We start from the raw sequence: 7,449 nt of genomic DNA, 5'->3' as shown, positions 1-7,449 counted from the left end.
GATGCCCATCTTCCTCTTGAAGTAGATTGGTGCTGCCAGGAGCAGAGTGTCTCATTGTCATGAAAAGCACTAAGTTATTAAAACATTTAAAATGCCATATTCTATGAGCTTTGAAAAATATGAAGAATGCCTAACTAAAATATATCTATGTACATCTAGAAAATCTTAACTAACATGACTACAAGCTTGACTATTATTAATGATTATCCATTAACAACCTATATACATTACATTTTTAAATGAACTACACAATCACAATACCTTAGTCAAGATCAGAAATATATATATATATACATATAACAAAATTGACCTTAAATTTAAATCACTAAAGCAAAATCCATATCAATGTAAATTATTCATACCTATATCACATCCCCCTTTAAATGTAAAAGAACATTTATAAACAATATTTGGGAATATGGGCACAGTTATTTCTCTCCAAACTGCTTCCTGCTGAATGGGGACGCTGTTATTCAGGTCTTTTATGGGATAACCTGTGTGCTAGTTTCATCTCAGTTGGCAGTTGAGCAAAGTAATTTTTTAGGGTGTTCACAGCAACCTTTCAGGAGGGCGTGGTCCATCATACCATATTGGAATAGAAGCAATCCATAGTGTTTCATCCTCTGTGAAAACAAAAGAAGAAACTCCTTTCCAAAGCATCATATCCTTAGATCCAAATTCTGAAGCCAAGGTATTTTCAAAATATCTATGTTGGATTAGTTCAGCAGCATTTATAAACAAATATCTTTTAGCATCTGTTGCTCCTTCCTCAGCATTCAGACAATTCAAAGAGAGCATAACAGCATACAGTATCAAAATTCTCTGTGTATTTTCCATCTTTGTGTGCTTTATTTTAACCTCTATTTTGTTTATTTTTACTTTTATTTTTTGAGATACGTTCTCTGTATCTCTTTGTCCTGGAATAACTCTGTAGACTAGGCTGTCCTTGAACTCTCAGAGATCCTTCTGTCTCTGCCTCCCAGGCATTGAGATTAAAGACGTGTGCTATCACACCTTGAAGTCACAGAGGTCAATCTCCCTCTGCCTTCCAAGTGTTGGGATTAAAGGTGTGTACTATCACACCCAACTACTCTCTTTCTTCCTTTTTTTTACTTTAAGAACTTTAACTTTTAGCCTGCATATATTTTTAACACACTGTAAATCATTTAAAAGTTTTCTTTGTCTTTGAATCTTTCTTTAACTGTATCTCTCTCTTTCTGACCACATGAGCCTTTAAATTACTGAGCAATATGGGTAGGATTAAGGTCGTGGCTTTGGTGGCTGGATCCAGCCCATTCCTTAGCTTTCCAGCCTCATGGTAGAGGTACCGCTGTAGCCATGTTTATTGCCACAAGTCTATGGCATTTCAAGGTCCCTGCCAGCAAGTAAGCTGCAGCATTATGTCCACAGACAACACACAAGTCCTCTCTCTGTTGTCGGCCCTCCTGCCTCAGTCAGAGTTTGCCCTGGCAGGAGGGTCCAGAAAGCCGGCATTTTAAAACAACACAGGTTTTTTCCTGCTACTTGTTTGAAAACAAACAAGCATTCAGTCGGCTTTTATCAACACCATTTAAGTGTTTCGTGGCAGGACCTCTTAAAAGAGCTGCAAGGTTTGCAGCTAAAGCTGAGTCAGGAAGCCTCTCTTAGATGAGAGCACTTGCTTGCCTCTAGCAATCAGAGCAGAACCGAGAAATTGCTGCTATCAAGAAACCAGGTGCAATGCTTTCATTTTGTTCTAGAATTACTTCCCAAGCTGTCTCAGGCTTTATGTGGATACAGTTGTCCACACGTTGGGCAGCCAGATGAAGGCGAAGGCGTAAGTCATGAAGAATCCCATGCCAGTTTGGAATTATGATTAATAGAATGGTTATTTATTTAAAGGGGAAAAAAACTTACAGATCACCATCCCAGACAACAGCCCTCTGCGCAATCAGGAAGGGAGTCTAGTCGCCAGAAGCGGAGCAGGAAGTAAGAGAGAGCGAGGAGGGAAGTGGCCGCTTTTTTAAAGAGAGAGACCACGCCCCAATGGGCTGGTATCTCAGCGGCTATTGGCTGGAGGAGCAGAAGGACCTCCCACAACAGGGTACTGTCCTTACTTGCTTCTGTTGCTGGTTCCTTATGAAAGTCAATGTTGTTCACATTTCCCCAGGAATAATGTCACACAATACAGCAGGACAGGATAATTAGATATCTGTGTGCTCAAATGGATATTAGGCCTAAAAGCAAAACCTAAAATTATATAACTTGTACAAGAAAACATTTTTAAGAGTTGAGGTTGGGTTAGACAAAGGATGCGTAACCTTGGCACCAAAATTATTCAGAAAAGAACAAAGTGGTTGAACACCATCACAATTATTCCCATTGAAGGAGAAGGCAGGGAGAATGGAGTTTTAAATTGATAGTCTGGTGGAAATATAAACAATATGCAATAGCTCTCAAAACTGTAAAGGTCCTATAAGAACATTAGTCAGGATTGGAGACCTGGTTCAGTGGTTAAAAGAACTTGCTGTTTTTGCAGAAGACCCAAGTTCAGTTCCTAGCACCCACTTTAGCTCAGCTCCAGGTGGCCTCCTCAGGTACCTACACACATACACAAACACACACACACACACACACACACACACACACACACAGAATCAATCTTAATTTAAAAAAAATCAGCCAAAGAGTTGAACAGATAATTTATGTAAGTTGTACACGCCAGTTATGTACGTGAACATTATTATCCAACAGAAATCCAAATTGAAACCACAAGATGGTACCACTGCTCACCTATTGGGACACCTAGAATAGATACTGGCCATGCCAAGCATTAATGCATTTGGGTGTCCAGCTAATCCAGCATGGTATTGCCCTGGAAATCTCAGTGCACTGTTGGGGAAGGAAAGCGATATATTTTGGAAGATGATTGGCAGGTTCTTTGGAAGTTAAGCATGTATGTACCTATCATGCAATCTAGCCTATAGGTATTTAAATATAAGGAAAAGAAGTGTAGGTCTATAGTACAAACACTTAAATATCCATAGCAGGTTTATCTGTAAAAAGAAATACTAGACAATACCCACAGATACGTGACTATATTGTAGTGCATCTATTTAATGGAGCACTACTCAGCAATAAGGAAAGACTGCCAATACTGCACCAGCTTGGATGTTCATGCTGAAAGCAAGCCATACAAAGACTGTGAAGAGTCCATCTTGTAAGAGTCCATTTCTATGAAATTCTAATTTACAATGACAAGCCATTGTGTGGCATCTGGGGACAGGTTGGGGCATGAGGAGGATGGGAGGAGAACAGAGCAGCTTGTGGAAATGTTGGCGGTGATGGATATTTCCTGTCTTGATGGCGGAAATTGTTTCCCTGACACACACATACTCAGCACCTATCAACTGCTTCCTTCTCGGTTTGTGCAGTTCACTCCGTGTCAATGGAGGGTGAGCTAGTCAGGGATCTTCCAAGAGCCCAAGGGATGGATGAGTGAAGGACCGTGAAGGGCTTCCTTTTCCATGATGCTCTAGAGTAGTGGTTCTCAACCTTCCCAGTGCTGTGCCCCTTTAATACAGCTCCTCGTGTTGTGGTGACCCCACAACCATACAATTATTTTCATTGCTACTTCATAACTATAGTTTTGCTACTATTATGACTTGTAATGTAAATATCTGTGTTTTCCAATGGTCTTAGGCAACCTTTTTAAAAGGGTTGTTTGAACCCCATAGGGGTTGCAACAAACAGATTGAGAGCCACGTTTTAGAACCAAGCCTCTGTGGGTATGATTGCTGTTGTATACTAAGCTTGAATAGGTCACTGCCGTTTCTCCATGTTGACTCAAGACTTTATTGTAAACAACATAGAGGGCACAGTGACTGTGTAGTTCACTTGACAGACAAACAATTCTGATATGAATGTAGTTGAGCACATGTCCTGTGGCACGATTGAGCATTTTTTGGGGGGAGGTATATACCCAAAAGTGATATTACTAGGTCTTGAGGAAGGTTGTTCCCTGATTTTCTGAGAAATTGTCACATTGACATCCAAAGGGGCTGTACCAGCTTGCATTCCCACCAGCACTGCAGAAGAGTTCCCTTTTCCCCACATCCTCTCCAGCATAAGTTGTCATCAGTGTTTTTGATCTTGGCCATTCTTACAGGTGTATGATGGAATCTCAGAGTTGTTTTGATTTGCATTTCTCCGATGGCTAAGGAGGTTGAACATTTCCTTAAGTGTCTTTCAGCCATTTTAGATTCCTCTGTTGAGAGTTCTCTGTTTAGATCTGTACTCCATTTTTAAAAAATTTTTTGTGTGTTCTTTTGGTGACCAATTTCTGGAGTTCTATGTATATTTTGGAGATCAGACCTCTGTCTGATGTAAGGTTAGTGAAGATCTTTTCCCATTCAGTAGGCTGCCGTTTTGTCTTGTTGACCATGTCCTTTGCTTTACAGAAGCTTTTCAGTTTCAGGAGGTCACATTTATTAATTATTTCTCTCAGTGTTTGTGCTGCTGGGGTTATATATAGGAAGTGGGCTCCTGTGCCAATGCATTCAAGTGTACTTCCCACTTTCTCTTCTATGAGGTTCAGTGTGGCTGGCTTTATGTTGAAGTCTTTGATCCATTTGGACTTGAGTTTTGTGCATGGTGATAGATATGGATCCATTTTCATTCTTCTACATGTTGATATCCAATTATGCCAGTACCATTTGTTAAATATACTTTCTTTTTTCCATTTTGTATTTTTTGTCAAAAATTGGGTGTTTGAAAATGACTTGATTGGGGGAGGGGGAGGGAAATGGGAGGCGGCGGTGGGGAAGAGACAGAAATCTTTAATAAATAAGTAAGTAAATAAATAAATAAATAAATAGAAAAAATAAAGAAAGAAAGAAAGAAAGAAAGAAAGAAAGAAAGAAAGAAAGAAAGAAAGAAAGAAAATGTGTGGATTGATACCCGAGTCTTCTATTCGGTTCCATTGGTCCTCCTGTCTGTTTTTATGTCAATACCAGGCTATTTTTAGTGCTGTAGCTCTGTAGTAGAGTTTGAAGTCAGGGATTGTGATGGCTCCAGAAGTTCTTTTATTGTACAGGATTGTTTAGGCTATCCTGAGTTTTTTGTTTTTCCATATGAAGTTGAGTACTGTTCTTTCGAGTTCTGTGAAGAATTTTGCTGGGATTTTGATAGGCATTGCATTGAATATGTAACTCTTACAACTTAAATTAACCCATTACTACTAATCTATGTGTCACCACATGGCTGTAGCCTACCATTAAGACTCCTGCTCTTTTTCCTTCAGTAGCTACATGGTGTCTTTTTGACTTTGCCTACTTTCTCTATATATCTCTGTTCAGATTTCATGCCTGGCTATATTATGCCCTGTAATAGGCCAAAGAAGCGTCTTTATTAACCAATGGTAATAAAACATATTCACAATGTACAGAGGAGAATCCCACATCATCTCCTCTTTTCTGTCTAAATAAAAAGGAAGACTTTAACTTTTTTTTTCTTTTTGATTTTTCAAGACAGGGTTTTTCTGTGTAACTTTGATGCCTGTCCTGGAACTAGCTCTTGTAGACCAGGCTGGCCTTGAAGTCACAGAGATCTGCCTGCCTCTACCTCCCAAGTGCTGGTATTAAAGGTGTGCACCACCACTACCCAGCAGAAGGTTTTAACTTTAACATAATAAAACAAAACAAGTATCAAGCAAATATTACACTTAAAATATTTAGTCTTTTTGTATCTGGAAAGTTTCATATTTAATTTATCTTTTATCATAACTAAGGAAAACTATAACTATCTGTCTTCAACTCCACTAAAGACCCCAGAAGGATATAATTAATATTACCTAAGTAAACAGGAAGTACATTGTAAGCAACTTAAAAAACTCTAGAATTGACAGAGACATTTCCCAGAGTTCTTCTGTATCATTGGGACATCCATGTTCAGCCTACAGACCCATAGTGTCCGGCAGACATTTCCATGGAGCAGGAAATTTGAAAGACTGCTTTGCCTATATTGGTGGTAAGTGAACTTTTTACCTGATGGCATTGTCTTCGTCCAGTCTTAAAATGAGGAGCATCTTTAGTCAATCATTCCTGTGATGTCCTAGGTGTGTACAGTAGTGATCAGGCAAGACACGTGGTATGGTCCTCTCCTCCCAAAGGCTATGGAGAAAGGAGATTCAAAACTACAGTTACACATTGCAATAAGTTGAAAAGATTGTGGGTGCACAGTGGCGGAGAAAGCTGCGGGTATTTTTAGTTCTCTTCAGAAACACACAAAGGCGTAGCTCCAGTGCCCTCTAATTGGAGCTGCTTCTCCGTCGGTGCATTAGTAGTAATTACGTGTGTTTGACATTGTCAGACTCCCAGTGTGGCAGCCTGCCTAACAAGCAAGGCCTGCTTCTCTCTCTCCAGAGCTACTGAGTCATTGGCACCTGGCCAGAGGCTGCTGCCAGCCTTCAGGTGGAGGTTGTGCTCCTGGACACACGAGGAACAGCTGCAGAGGCTGACCCACACGTGTGGAGCTTAGCCACAGTCATGCATGCATCTCCAATCCAAGCAAAACTGCAGAGGCGGTTTTGATTCAGGATTCTGTCCTGGCACCCTCCTGCCTGTGACCTGCTGACCCTCCTGGGACTGTGTTTGCTGTGTCTTTGGGAAAAACTGTCTTGCTGAGAAAAGCCAGTCCTGTAATTCTCCCCGAGAGATCCCAAACTGCTTTTGTGACAAATGGCTTATCCAGTGGACTCAGCTTTCTCTCATTTGAAGTTCCTGTTATGACATCATTACATGGGTTAAGTTTTTTTTATCTTCACATTCCAACCTGAATCAAAAGATATATATATAAAAAAAAAAGCTTTGGAATGTAGAATGGAAAAGAAATTTAATGAACATAAGTGCCTTCAGACCAGTGACAGATTCTGAGATGCGGGAATCACTGTCTTTAGTTGTGCGCCTTCGGCTGGGTCCACCAGCATTTCCACACATAACCAAACCCCAGATCACACAGGCGGCCCTGACTACCCCTGGTGGTCACAAAGCAAATAAATAGGTGCAATGTGCCAGAATGAGGGGGTTGTGGGGAAGGGAGCTGCTGGCAGGGACGTGGGAGTGAGATTGTCAGTATGCAGACTCTACATATGTGAAATTGATTTTTAATTAATAAAAACATATTTTCACTATGAATTTCCATAAATCATGAAAATATTTTTGTCTGTGACATGTTAAAAGTTCATCTAAAAATTTAATCTAAATATGACATGTTAAAAGATTCCAAAGGAAGGGGCTGGAGAGATGGTTCAGAGGTTAAGAGCACTGGCTGCTCTTCCAGAGGTCCTGAGTTCAATTCCCAGGAACCACATGGTGGCTCACTGAGATCTGTACTGAGATCTGGAGCCCTCCTCTGGCGTGTGGGCATACATGGAGGCAGAATGTTGTATACATAATAAATAAATCTTAAAAA

This window comes from Alexandromys fortis, unplaced genomic scaffold (assembly GCF_014885135.2).
Source record: "Alexandromys fortis isolate MF-2015 unplaced genomic scaffold, M_Fortis_MF-2015_v1.1 scaffold_104, whole genome shotgun sequence".
Classification (NCBI taxonomy): domain Eukaryota; kingdom Metazoa; phylum Chordata; class Mammalia; order Rodentia; family Cricetidae; genus Alexandromys; species Alexandromys fortis.
The sequence above is the reverse complement of the archived record's forward strand: the minus strand, read 5'-3'. Positions refer to the sequence as shown.